At 43.0% G+C, this 14,592-nt stretch overlaps 1 long non-coding RNA gene across 1 annotated transcript in view; it reads left to right on the top strand.

The window, feature by feature from the left end:
- The window catches only part of LOC310695149, a 62,311-nt gene that overhangs the window by 5,896 nt on the left and 41,823 nt on the right, over window positions 1-14,592 (top strand). Inside the window, exon 3 of the long non-coding RNA XR_014519950.1 lies at window positions 9,911-10,060. This is a non-coding gene — a long non-coding RNA (uncharacterized lncRNA). The remainder of the gene's footprint in view (window positions 1-9,910; window positions 10,061-14,592) is intronic.

The raw sequence follows: 14,592 nt of genomic DNA, 5'->3' as shown, positions 1-14,592 counted from the left end.
CCCTACTTAAACTTTAGATCAGAGAATCATCATAGAGTTGGAAGGGACCTTGAGAGTCATCTAACTCCCTGTAACGCAGGAATCTCAACTAGATCATAAAGGACAGAAGGCCTTCCAACCTCTGCTTCATAAACTCCAAGGAAGGAGAGTCCACCACCACCTCTTGTGGGAGCTTGTTCCACTGTCTCCTTTCTAGTAATTTGAATTCAATGTTTCAGGTCCTAGCTGTGGAGCAGGAGAAAACAATCTTGCTGCATCTTCCATGGGAAAGTGCTTTAGATATTTGAATAAGGTTATCATATCTACTTTCAGTCTCCTCTGTTCCAGGCTAAGCATACCTAGTTCACTCAATTGTTCCTCATAACGCCCTTTATCATCTTGGTTATCCTCCTTTTCAAACATTCCAGGTTGTCAATATCCTTCTTAAATTGTGATGCTCAGAACTAGACATGATCAAGGCAGAATAGAGCCATACTATTACTTCCCTTTATCAGGGCAGTATGATGTTGATGTTCTTAAAGAAATGGGAGTGCCTGATCACCTCATCTGTCTCCTGAGAAATCTCTATGTGGGACAAGAAGCTACAGTTAGAACTGGATATGGAACAACTGATTGGTTCAAAATTGGGAAAGGAGTATGACAAGGCTGTATATTGTCTCCATGCTTATTTAACTTATATGCAGAATTAAGCATGCAAAAGGCTGGACTGGATGAATCCCAAGCTGGAATTAAGATTGCCGGAAGAAATATCAACAACCTCAGATATGCAGATGACACAACCTTGATGGCAGAAAGTGAGGAGGAATTAAAGAACCTTTTAATGAGGGTGAAAGAGGAGAGTGCAAAATATGGTCTGAAGCTCAACATCAAAAAAACGAAGATCATGGCCACTGGGCCCATCACCTCCTGGCAAATACAAGGGGAAGAAATGGAGGCAGTGAGAGATTTTACTTCTTTGGGCTCCATGATCACTGCAGATGGTGACAGTAGTCACGAAATTAAAAGATGCCTGCTTCTTGGGAGAAAAGCAATGACAAACCTAGACCAGTGTTTTTCAACCACTGTTCCGCGGCACACTAGTGTGCCGCGAGATGTTGCCTGGTGTGCCGTGGGAAAAATTGAAAAATTCGAAAGATTTAAAAATAAAGTATTTTATAATTTTTCACATTTCTATTTACTTACTATTTCATAATAAAGTAATTATAAAATACTTTCTTTGTGTTTATTTGATTCCTATTCAAGAGAATTACTTTATATATAGTCAATATAGGCACAGAGTTAAATTTTTTAACATTTTCTAATGGTGGTGTGCCTCGTGATTTTTTTTCATGAAACAAGTGTGCCTTTGCCCAAAAAAGGTTGAAAAACACTGACCTAGACAGCATCATAAAAAGCAGAGACATCACCTTGCCGACAAAGGTCTGTATAGTTAAAGCTATGGTTTTCCCAGTAGTGATGTATGGAAGTGAAAGCTGTACCATAAAGAAGGCTGATTGCCGAAGAATTGATGCTTTTGAATTATGGTGCTGGAGGAGATTCTTGAGAGTCCCATGGACTGCAAGAAGATCAAACCTATCCATTCTTAAGGAAATCAGTCCTGTGTGCTCACTGGAAGGACAGATCCTGAAGCTGAGGCTCCAATACTTTGGCCACCTCATGAGAAGAGAAGACTCCCTGGAAAAGACCCTGATGTTGGGAAAGATTGAGGGCACAAGGATAAGGGGACGACAGAGGACGAGATGGCTGGACAGTGTTCTCGAAGCTACTAAAATGAGTTTGACCAAACTGCGGGAGGCAGTGGAAGACAGGAGTGCCTGGTGTGCTCTAGTCCATGGGGTCACGAAGAGTCGGACACGACTAAACAACAACAACAAATGATGTTGATGCAGCCTAGAATAAAATTACCTCTTTTTCCCACTGTACCACACTGTTGTTAAACAGATCACCCTAAATGGGATAGTGGAAAATGTGTATAAGGATTAAATGCTGTGTCAGTGTAAAGATGGTCTTTGCCCTATCCTTCCTCACATGCTGAAGTGCAGAGAGGAAAGGAGAAAAGTCATCTAAGGATAATCGTCTGGAATGAAAGATAAGGCTGAATCTTGGAATTCTCTGGTAGTCACAAACAAGCTCTTTATTTACATTGCACATCATGCAGTATAATGCAAAACAAGTGGCTTGAGGTAATTCCAAGAGAGAAACAGACAATGGAGGGGGAAATTGAATTCTGGCTGAGAAACAGAATGATTTCAAGACATGGTCTAAGTTTCCTTTCAACATACTAATCCTTGGTGTTGACAACCATGTGTTCTCAAAATGCATGAGTCTGAGACTGAAAAACGCGGCAGTTAGAATTAAGGTAATCAGGAGATACCCTCACAAGATCGCATTTAAAGTTTTGAAAACATGCTGCTTAGAGGGGGGAGGCGGTATTTCACATCTGGTAGTCTCTGATACAATGTTCTTTGCATTCCTAAACTTCTCTTCTTACAACAACCATTCTTTAGCAATGAAAACTCATTTATGTGAGCCTTGAGCTGCCTAGTAATGTTGAGTTCAAAAGAGCGGAATGAGTGAGTTGCTTGGCATCAGACTGGAAAGCAGCACTTCAAGGTGGGTGAATCAAATGGGTGTCAAGGAGCTTCAATGTCCCATCCATAGCCATTACACTAGAAAACAGATCCTGGAGAAAAGGGACTGGGCAGTCTGTAGTGCAGGGGTGGGAAGCTTGCTGGACTACAACTTCCATCGTCCCTGACCTTGGCCATGCTGGCTGATCAGTGTTGGGAATTGGAGTGCAACAACATCTAGCACCACAGGTTCCTCCTCCCTGCTCTAGTGAACGATGCAGGGTCACTTTGTTGATCAGTCGTTTCACCTTTATTCACCACAACCTTGCCTCCACCACAGATACCTTTGTTGTGTTTGCTGGTCTCCACTAGTTTACTTCATGACTTGTGTTGGCTGTGAGACCATATATTGTCTGTGAGTCCTGGAAGACCTGATCTCTGCCTTGCAGGCCTTTTGCTGCCTGGCCTGGGAGGGTGGGGCCCTGCCTGACTCCAGCTCCAAAAGCTGAGGCTGCTGAACAGACTATTGGGCTGGGGTGTTGTTTGTGGGGCAGTTGTTGCTGTTGGTTTTTGCATCTTTATTATAGATCTTGTTGTGATTTATATGGAAATTGTTGAGTTTGATTGTGTATTTTTATGTTTTATTTATTGTTTATGTCTAATTTTGTTATGTTGTAGTTATGTATTTTTTCATGTCATAAGCAGCCTTGAGCCTGGTTTGAACTATGGGAAGGTGGGATATAAATAAAATTATATATGTATGTATGTTCTGTCAAATGGTGAAAAATGGTGCTGCTTAATTTATTTAAAGTCCAAATGTTTTAGGAAGGTAGGATATTTAGATCCCTAGTTTCTTCAAAGGGCTACATTTGCCAGAGTTCCCTGTGAAGAGAGTTAAATTGAGTTGCTAAATCACTCTGGGAAATGTAGCTTTGGGAGAGGAATGGGGGTCTCCTAACAACTATCAGCACCCTTGACATACGTCAGCTGCCAGAATTCTTTGGCAGAAACCATGACTGTTTAAAGTGGTGGCTTAGTGCTTTAGATGCATGGTGTTAATGTGGCCTCAGTCTCAGTATAGAAATCGTTCTTGGCTGGAATGTGAACCCAGTGGCAAAACAGCTGGGTGATGCTCATTCACAGACTTGGCATCAATGGGCAAGCACCTGGACAGTGGGGAGAGCAGATACTGACAGGGGGCAGCTGCTGACTGGACTACCTGAATCTAGCTATTAATGCTTGGCCTAGAATGAACTCTGGAATTAGAAAGGGCACCACTTGCTACTGCTGAAATTTCAGCACATGTAAGATGTGGCTGGCAGCATTGCCTGGTGCCCCTCAAAGGTCCCACAACTTCATTGCAAGTCTGGTTCATGCCCAGAGAATGTGGATACTACTAGGGTAGTATCCTTGGAGGACCAGGTGCTGCTGCCTGACCTTAGCCTCTGATCCCAGGCACTGTCATGGAACATAGAAAATTGCCTTATACAAAGCCAGACCATTAGTCCATCTAGTTCAGGATTGTCTTCACTGACTGGCAGCTTCTTTCCAAGGTTCTAGGCAGGGGTCTTTCCCAGTCCTATCTGAACATGCTAGGGATTGGACCTGGGGACCTCTTCTTATACAAAGTATGTGTTCTTCCACAGACCTGTGGTCCTTCCAGATGGTAGTAGGCTGCTGATCCTTGCCAGTGCCACTATCTGCTTGCCACCTGCTGCCGTGTCACCGTTGGGATTGGGCCCAGAGGTGGAGCATAGGTAGGTGTATCTGCTTCACTTCCTCCTGTTTTCACTTTTCCTTCTGGGACCAAGCTCCACTGTGAGATGAAGACAGGCTGCAGTGATAGCAAAGGACAAGAGGGAAAGGAGCAGCAGTTGTTATTGCTCTTTTGCAGAAGCAGCTGGATTTCCTTGTTAGGTATGTTGTGGAAGAAAGGAGGGCTGCATTTCCTTCCCTCAGTTCTTAAGGAAACCCCTTGAGGGGGTCTCTGGACAGAAGGGCCCTCAGAACCATGGAAAAGATAAAGGCTCTGCATCAGGGATGCAGGGATGCTTGTGGCTCCTCAGATCTTGCTGGAGTACAGCCCTCATCACTCTTGATCCTTGGTCATGCTGGCTCAAATTGATGGGAGTTTGGAGACCAACAACATCTGGAGGGCCATAGTTTCCTCACCTTTTCTCTACAGTGTCAAGGCTTGGTTCCAGGACTTTTTTGGGGGGGCACTTGGACAAGATGCTCTCAGTAGGCCCTCCTCCAGCTCACTGCTGTTGCCCCTGCCCATTTGTTTACCTCTGGACCCCTCAGAGAGGACAAAGTATGCAGAGGTCCCTGTGAGTTATTGTCATCCTCTTTCTGCTTGCTTGAAGAATGTGGGTGACAGGGAGCAACCGCATAGAGGAGGACCAAGGCCATTGCAAGTCAACCCTCCAGCTGGGTTGGGAGTCCTGGCAGGTGCCTGATAACGCTGAATCCTGATGCCAGTCCTCCCGAGTAGCTTTGGTAGCCATAGCACAATAAAAAGGTTGTTGGATGTTAGATGTACATTTCATATGGGGATCAAGAACACATGTGGAATGAAGTGGATGAGCTTGCACGTAACCAAACTAGTATAAACTTGAATATCACAAGCAAACGCTGAAAGCATTAACTGATTTACCAGATAAGAAGAAGAGCTAGAAAACAGTTTTTGGCAGATTACCACTAGCGTCATTGTCTTGCTGCTATAAACCGCCAAGGACGCTTCCTAATACTGTGGCCAACTGATACATATAATATCTGGTTAAAATCAACAACATCTATTGCATCTATTTGGGGGTCAGTGCCAACATTTAGTTGTTATCCCTGATGTAAAACTGCTAAACTCTTCCTCCAAAACTGTTGACAGGTCCCAAAATGTAGAATGAGTTATAATATATGCTATATTGTGTGAGTGTAGTTTGGCTTTGTAAAACAGATGTCATCATGGATTAACATGGAATTATTGATGGCAAACACAGTAAGACTAATTAGAACTCCAGAGTCCTATGTGTACCACCACCAGCCAGCCGTACACTGGAATGTGCAATTGGACAAGCAGGCCCTGCAGTGACGCAAGATGCTGCCACGTGGAGGCTTCCTCTTTCATGCTGAGAGCAGTTCTGCTGACCCCAATAATGCTCTGGACGATGTGCACACTCGGCCTGACAGCAGGGAATGCTTCGCAGTTGCTCTCTTGAGCATTCAGCCCTGACGAAGCCAAGAACGAATTCCAGCTCTCCTCTGTTTTGGGTTGTCCCAATGCATACACTTTTTTTAATGAAGGAAAAGAAAATGGGGAAACCTCCAGGAGCCTCTTGTTTCTTAAGATGGCCTTGTGATGGGTATGGTGCCTTTCACAGGCTCCTTTAATATAAGGAGTGGGTGCACTTGTCATGGGATCTCTTAAGGTAGGGCAGTGATATACCATGTTTCAGTGTTCACCTCTCTGAGGCTGCTCTATACCATCTCCAGCAGTTGTAACTCTCCCAGAAGCTAAGCAGATACAGTATAATAAAGCAAATATTGCTTATAAAGCAGTACTTGCATGTTGCGGTATTTGGCATGCTCTCTCACTGGAGGTGGATGGGGCAGTGCAGAATATTATATGTAGTGATAGAAGAGCCGTATTGGTGGCTCTTGGGGGCAAATGAAGCATGGACTTCAAGTTTAAACTCATACAATCCTCAGATAATTTTTTAGACTGAAAACGCATCACAACTAGCAATGCTAGTTGACAATGTTTTAGCACACTGTGGATTACTCATTGTGATGAGTTGGTTACTCATGATTGTGACTGCCCCATAAGATCTCACATAGGATCTGAACTGCAACCTCTTCCTCCATTCAGTCTTCTGGGTGCCATTTTGGAGCAGTTCAGTACCTTATAACTGAAAGCACAGATCTATTTTTATTGAGTTTGCAATAATATACATTAAATGAACACAATGACATCCATACAAAGAAAGGGCTATAAATTGTAAAGGTATGGTTTCCCTAATCTCTGGAGGATTTATCAACATCATGATTGGCTCCTTAGAGGGATTCAGAAGGGTATGGAGCCATGGACTGGTTGGACGAAGACTCAGAGCCCAGGGATTGTTGGTGGGAGAAAGATGAGTGGTCACAGGGAGAAGAGGAAGAAGACTGGGAGGATGAGGTGTCAAAAGCTGAAGAGGTAACAGGATTTAGTGAGCTCAGAGAGTCTGTGGCAGAGAGAAATCTAGAATCAAGAAGAAGAAGAAGAAGAAGAGTTTGGATTTGATATCCCTAAGGGGTCTCAAAGCGGCTAACATTCTCCTTTCCCTTCCTCCCCCACAACAAACACTCTGTGAGGTGAGTGAGGCTGAGAGACTTCAGAGAAGTGTGACTAGCCCAAGGTCACCCAGCAGCTGCACGTGGAGGAGCGGAGACGCGAACCCGGTTCCCCAGATTACGAGACTACCGCTCTTAACCACTACACTACACTGGCTGGTGCAAGAGAAAAGGGAGGCTAAGAGGAAGAGATGAGTTCAGCTGGGGAAGAGGCATAGGTGCCTCCCTCTCCTGCTGCAACAAGCTCCTCTGTCCCTTTGCCTCCCAGAACCAGGAGAGGCATGAAGAGTCTGCGAAGTTAGCTTTGTGCAGGTGCAGTCTCAGACTGCTTAGAAAAAACCCTGGAGAGGAGAGGACCTAGGCAGCTTTGAGGAGGCGAGGATCTTCAGTCTCGGCAACTGCTTCATGGGGGCAAGACCCAGCAGAGATGAGCTGCATTGCTCCGTGGTTTATGCTTCAGGGATCCCTTTGCATCTTGACACTCTGCGATCTGCACTGTTTCTCCACATGCGCTGAGCACCCATGAAGCCGTCCACTGTTCCTGCAGTCCTCTGGATTAGGGCCCAAATATTTTTTTTATTCTAGAATCTGGATAATGAGGAAAGTTTCAAATCAAAGTTTCAAGCTCATGACTAATATGGATTATAAAAGTCACACATACTCTCCTGGCCAAGAATAGAGAAAGTGCTTGTAATGTTCTTCCAATATTTTAAATAGTGCTTGGTGGAGTCCTTCGATGGAAAAGTACTTCCTTTCGTGTATCCTGAATCTTCCAACATTAGGAACATGTTACGCTGCCTTATACTGAGTCAGGCCATTGGTCCATCTGTCTAACTCAGTATTGTCTGCACTGACCGGCTGTGCCTGTCCAGGGTTTCAGGCAGGGGACCCTCCCAGTCATACCTGCAGATGAGTGAACCTGGGGAAATCTGCATACAAAGCAGATGCTCTGCGACTAAGCTGCAGCATTCTCAATCTTTCAGCTGCAAGGCCTGGAGTCCTAGGGTGGTACTCACCATGAATCCTACCCAGAGTGGACCCATTCAGGTTAATGGGCATGACTAATTTAGGTTCATTGATTTAAATGGGTCTGCTCTGAGTAGAATTTAGTTGACTACCACTCCTAGTATTATGAGAAACAAAGAAAAATGGTTTTCTTCCTACTTTCCCCACACCATGAATCATTTGTTAAACAACTATCATGCCCTGGTTTTACCTCCTTTTATTCTGTAAACTGAAAAGCCCCAAAATGTTCTTTTCCTATTGTTGTTTCCTATTGCTTGATGCAACTTGAACTCAATACCACTTAGTATGTCACAAATACCCCTGCTCCATTTTGTATTTTTTCCCCAGAAGACAATACAGTACAACACCAACGTGGAAGTGCTCCTAATATGTTCCAAAAACACCAACTAAAGTGGCAAACTCCAGCAGAATTGCTCTTTGCTCCCCTTTTACCAGTTTAATTATGATATGATCTTTGTATTTTATTTTGTTTTTTTGTTTTTCCTTTGCGGGACGTCAAGGGATGGAATTTCCCAGATCTGTTTAATTTCAGGCACCCTTTGTCAGACACTCCCAGGTTTTGGCTTGTGCATTTCACCTTCCCCCCTTCATCCCATATGGGGTTGCCAACTTTTTTTTACTGGCTCTGCAGCTATGCCTTTATAACAGCAGCCTGACACACAGAAATTAAGCAGGTGAAGGTTTCTCCCTCAATTTATGTGCATGCCAGGAAAAGCAGTGCCTGCTTAATTTCTTCCTGTCAAACTGCTGCTCCTTCACTGCTGAAGCTAACATGGGAACTCTGGGGTGAGACTCCATAGCATGCTGGAGGCTGGGATATAGCGTAGTGACAACTTCCTGGGACTGTGCTCTCAGACCTCAGAGTCATCTTCAGGCGCAGAGTGAAATAGGGGTATGCAAGATCACTCACTGCAATTGGCAGGCAGTGTGTAGCCTATGGATTGGCCAGGCCTGGTATAAATCCTGGGAGTCTGAACTTCTGCCCTTGCTGGGTCAGGACAGCAGTATTTTCTAATCTACATGTTTTGCTGTTGCTTCTGCCTCTCCACTAAGTGCCCTCAGAGATTCTGGGTTGGAAAACACACACACACACAAAATCTCTCTTCAGATCTGGCTTTTGGTAGAGCTAGATTTGTTCATTGAAAATCCCTTAATGCTATGAACAGATGATCCAGGGTAGAGTTACTTCCCAAATCTGCCCCACCCACCATTTGTGGTGATGCCTTGCAGACACACAAGTAGCTGGATGCCATTTTTCACTTCAAGAGGATATGTATTTCTGGTATTGAATATAAGGGGTGGGGACATACACCTGGCCAAAAAGGTTCCCCACCCTTTTAGCATATTCTTTCAGACAAAAATATATTTCAGGGAAAGGTGACAAATGCTCTGTGAAAATTGCCAGGGACCTACAAAATGCAAGGCCCAATCCTATGCAGATTTCCTCAAAAGTAAGCCCTACTGCGTTCATTTGGGACTCCCAAGTGAGTGTACTTAAAATGACAGCTACATAGGAATTGTAAGGATTTGCCACTATTTAGTACCTTACAGAAGAAAAGTTATGATTACTGATGTTCCGGTAAAGACAGAACCAAGGAAATCAAAGGATTCTCTGCAGTTTAGTAAATCAGGAAAAATGTGTTTGCTGTCAGGGAACAAAATATATTGCTAATTACTATACCTGTCACCTAGCATATTTTATTTGTTTTTAGTTGATTCAATTTTTTTCAGTGCTATTGGACATCAATAAGACTAACTAAAGTTCTGTGTTGAAAAAGCTGTGGGAAGACTGGATGTGATATGCATGTATAGATGGAATGTATTATTGTACAAAAATTTTGGATCAATGTTTTCACAGCTATTTCTATTACCACTAAACAACCCCTGCAGCATAATCCAGCATTAACACTCCTCACACTGGACTTTACCTCAAGTTGTCTTAAGGATTTTAAAGTATTAATGGTTGTTTTTTTTCCTGACTGCAGCATGCCTGGTGATAGCCCAGCAATGGAAAAATCAATCAGAAAGACCCATGGCTCTGGTTTAATGCTGTGTGGGATGTGGCATTAGCAGAAAGACTTAGCTATCATAGAAGAGTTATACAAGGAACTTCCAGAAGAGACAAGTTTGACACGGTATAGCATCCTTTTATTTCCTATGCAAATGAATGTGGAAGAGATTTCTTATTGCCCATTACTCAAACAGCAGCACTCTTAAGTGGCATTTATTACCTTCATACAAAACCATATGACAGTTCTGGGGAAATGTGTTGCTCCTGGTTAAGGGAGTTGGGTCTGTTTAGTCTGGAGAAGACTGAGAGGTGAAATGATAGCCATTTTAAAATAACTTAAGGGCTTTCCCATGGAAGATGGGGCAAGATTGTTTTTTGCTGTTCCTTAGCAAAAAAAAACAATGAACCAATGGATTCAACCAACAAGAAACAGGATTCTGACTAAGCATTAGGAAGAGGTTTCTGGTGGTAAGAGCTGTTTGATAGTAGAAGGTGGTGAACTTACCTTCATGTATGTGGGTGGGTGCAAGGTTAAACAGAGGTTGGATGGTCTCCTCTCTGGGATTCTTTAGCTGTGATTCCTTTGGGGTCCCTTCCAACTCCACAATTTCAAATATATAAAAGGATGTCACATAGAGGAGGGAGAAAGGTTGTTTTCTGCTGCTCCAGAGAAGCGGACACGGAGCAATGGATCCAAACTACAAGAAAGAAGATTCCACCTAAACATTAGGAAGAACTTCCTGACAGTAAGAGCTGTTCGACAGTGGAATTTGCTGCCAAGGAGTGTGGTGGAGTCTCCTTCTTTGGAGGTCTTTAAGCAGAGGCTTGACAACCATATGTCAGGAGTGCTCTGATGGTGTTTCCTGCTTGGCAGGGGGTTGGACTCGATGGCCCTTGTGGTCTCTTCCAACTCTATGATTCTATGATTCTATTCTATGATTCTATGATTCCATATTAGGTAAAAGTAAGGTAAAAGGTAAAGGTAATTGACCCCTGGACGGTTAAGTCCAGTCAAAGGCATCTATGGGGTATGGTGCTCATCTCGCTTCAAGCTGAGGGAGCCAGCGTTTGTTCAAAGACAGAATTGTACCCTTTCTTTCCAGCTATACCACTTATGGTATACCACTTATGGTATACCAGCTATACCACTTATGGTGCAACGGAACACCGTGACGGAAGCCAGAGCGTACAGAAACTCTATTTACCTTCCCACCGCAGGGGTACCTATTTATCTACTTCCACTGGTGTGCTTTTGAACTGCTAGGTTGGCAGAAGCTGGGACAGAGCAACGGAAGCTCACCCCATCACACGGATTCAGACTGCCGACCTTCATATCAGCAAGCCCAAGGGACTCAGTGGTTTAGAGCACAGCGCCACCCTTGATTCTAGATTACCTTGTAGTTGAAGGAAGTGTGGGATAAGGTAACCCTCACAAAAGAGCTAATCAATCAAAAAAGCAACTGTGCATCTCTCTGTACATTGCTGTAGTAAACACCTATGAACATTAGAAAGATAAAGAAAAGCAATAAAACAAGGGAAATAGGACTTAAAATACACACATACATGTATGGGTGTGTGTAAACACATACACCTGGGCCTTAGTTACTCCATATGGTTATTTTGAAAATTGAGACATTTTGCTTTTTCTGCTCTAGAGCCAGAGCCAAAGAAATAATCTAGGCTGCACACCAGCGCTAACTAAACAAGCACATGTGTCACCCAAGGCAATAAACAGCCTGATAAATGATGTGATGATAGGTGACTCCTCCTTCCCTATATAAACTCCAGCTACTAAACACATTGGCCGTGTCACAAACATCATCATTATGATCACCTTCCCCAACAGCTGTATTATTACAGAGTTTCTTTTTTGAAAAATAATAACATATTTATTACTACTGGCCTTGTATATAAAAATTCTGCCTTGGCACACAAAGAAGGTAAGGCAAGGGTTCGGTTCCTCATCCTCATAAATACAATAATGATTCAGCAGGGGTATTACCGTACCTCTTTCAGAGTGTATATATAGCCAGATTTAAGGCCAATTAATAGCATTACATTTTGACTATTTTTTGGGGGGAGGGGAAGGTCAGCATTCTTTTCTACTGGGCGAACTGGTTGTGTGCATCAGCCCACCACAGTCACCAACTGTCAGCATACCCACATGCAGATTTTACAGAGAACTGTGCTTTGGGAAAAGTTTAAAAGAAACTTGTTTCAAATGCACCTTTTAAAGTTGTTTTGATGACTTGGAAAATAGGCTGCAAAGAGAGGTCACAATGAACCCATAGTGGAATGGGAACACTTCCTGTCTGAGAGGCACTTGATTTCATCAGGAGGAAACAATCATGTTTATAGAGGCAGAGACAGTAGAATTAAAACATCTAAAAAGCCAGACTATTTAAAGTGACATGGTGTCAGCGGTGGCTAAAACGTGCTATGAATTAAGCAACAAGCACAGAGTCTACAAACGGAAAGAACCTCTGGCACCTAAGAGAGCTACACATCTGGTCTACTACACATTACATGGAAGAAGGAGGTACAAATATGGCCAGTACAACTTCAGACTGAAGGTGGATGTCACATTTTCTAATTTTCACCCTTGCAAACACGTTCAAACAATCACACACACTTCTTCCATATAGCATGTGATGGAAAGTTCTGTAACAAACCACTCCCTTGTTTATTATAGAAAATAGGACCTCCTTACCTGCAGTATGGTGATGGAGCTGAGAGAAAAGCCAGCATAGACCCAAGTAATGCAAAACTTTTCCAGATAAGGTGATGTAGTAAAAATCATTCCTATGCCGAGGGACAAAGATGGCTGATGTGTTGATGAGAGGTCAGCCATCTTTGGAAAGTCAAGCGGCTTATCTTGGCTCAGCTATGAGAACCTGCATGGGGGGTTGTGGGGGAGTTCGGGGGCAGAGTGGCATAGGAGGACCCTGTGTGTGCTCAACCATCATTTGGCACATCTTGACAACATGATTGCACTATTTCAGAGGCTGGTGCTTGTTGGCATGACACACAGACATGTCTTGAAAAGCCATGTGGAATGATATATTCAAAGCATCCATTCACATGGCAATAAGTGAGCACAGGGATTTCTGCTTCCAGATTCTCTGCTGCTTTTGCATGGTAGGCAGCTAATAAACAGGAAACTAGGGCTTAAAGGGAGGCAACCAAGACTATACAAATGAAGGGAAACATTCTAGGTGGAGATAATTCTGGATTAGAAGGAAAGGCCAAAGCTGGTTGGGGATTGTGTGAAACTGTAACCTTCAGCATTTGACAGGGACTAAAAATAAGCCCTACTTCTCTGTTGAACTTTGCCTTGCTAACTTTAGAAAGTTTGCATAGGATTAGGTGTTTGGAAATCAGGGCTTTCTCATTTTTGTAAATGTCATGATGCCATTTCTGTTGTTTTTGTCACCTTGAGCAAGTCTTGTGATTTATCCAAGAGATGTTTTAGATCATACAAGAGATGTTTTAGATCATGATTCAACACCCTGATTCATCCTACTTTGCAAATATTGTTTCAGGGTAAAGTGGTCACAATCTGATTTTCCAAGGAATAATTGATAAAGAATGCACAGTAATTACTGCAAAAGCCAACATGTTCTTCTTCCTAATTAGAGAAAATATTGTTTCAACTGAATCATTCTTCAGTAAGCCATTCTCTTGCAGAATGCCACACAACAAATTCCATAAATACATAAATACCAACCCCCCCAAAAAGCCAGTTTTAGGGGAGTTGGCAAATGGCAGCAGACAGTAAATGATAAATTGCATAGTGGCTTGTATGTGTTGACTAGGATATTTTCCTACTGCCACTTTTGAATTCAAATCATGCCCAGATTTTTAAAAGTATAATGCTGATTGCATGAAAAAGTCATATTACCCTTATTGTATGTCTGAAAAGTATATTTCTATAACTAGATAGTGACATTTTTACATTCCCCCTTGCCTAGAGTTAGAGGGGAGAGCAACACTGCCACCTTTTGGTCAGAAAGGACCTTTTACATGGTCTCATACTGATGCATATTTACATTTACTTGTTTCATGAATTAATCAAGGGCTTTTTTCCCAGCAGGGACTCGCTGGAACTCATTTCTGGCACTTCTCAGGTGGGCACCATTGCCATTATAAGAGAAAAAGGGAGATGTTAGAAAAATAGCACTGGAACAATCTAAACTATAAGACAAAGAATATTTGCTATGCTTGTTTCAAATTCATCCTCCATGCTGTTTTCTGATGGCACTCTGGTTGCTGTGCTCCCTTGTTTGTTTTTTGTAGCACATGTGTATGTGTTTGCACAGCTTCAACACAAAAAGGCGTCAGTACCATTTTACTATCTGCTATCAGGTGGAAAAAAACATGTATGGAAGGAGGCAGAGCAGGGTACATTTTTATGCTGCCAAAGGTTTGTATCTCTCTCCCAACCCTGGCAACAAAAAAAGAGAGCATTGCTGTTTTTTCATTCCAGGAAAAGCCAATTGGCTAGTTGGTCCAGACCACATTTGGTTGAGAGATGACTGGTTATTCCTCAATTGCCTGAAACTGGTCTGTCTGTGACATCTGAAACATATCCTGTAAAGCAAGGGTGGGGGAAGCAGAGCAGGACACACTTTCTGCTTTTCCCTCCAAAGTATGTCC

Source organism: Podarcis liolepis (assembly GCF_965112155.1).
Source record: "Podarcis liolepis genome assembly, chromosome: 1".
NCBI classification, from domain to species: Eukaryota; Metazoa; Chordata; class Lepidosauria; order Squamata; family Lacertidae; genus Podarcis; species Podarcis liolepis.
The sequence above is the reverse complement of the archived record's forward strand: the minus strand, read 5'-3'. Positions and strand labels throughout refer to the sequence as shown.